Below are 320 nucleotides of genomic sequence, written 5' to 3' on the forward strand. Positions count from 1 at the left end.
GTGATTTTAATGTCGTTGTTACGTGAGTAATTAAACTATGAACTGATTATTACTAAAATGTCGTCGTTGTTGAAGTTCAAAGGGAAACCAACGATGGCTGGAAATGCGGGTTTAACTTATAACCTCTCTGAACAAATTAGGGCTAATAACTTAATACAGGCTGCTAATGCGTTAGTTTTCTAAAGCATCATGCCGTCAATTATAAATCATTATTCAGTATGAAAACATAAATGATATATTCTATTTATTTTAAAAATAAAAAAAAAACATTCACTAAAGATACAGTACTACATATATTTAACTTGAGTTGTCATTATCAT

The sequence above is a fragment of the Anneissia japonica genome, unplaced genomic scaffold, assembly GCF_011630105.1.
Source record: "Anneissia japonica isolate Jap-2015-1 unplaced genomic scaffold, ASM1163010v1 scaffold3032_len512176_cov184, whole genome shotgun sequence".
In the NCBI taxonomy this organism is placed as follows: domain Eukaryota; kingdom Metazoa; phylum Echinodermata; class Crinoidea; order Comatulida; family Comatulidae; genus Anneissia; species Anneissia japonica.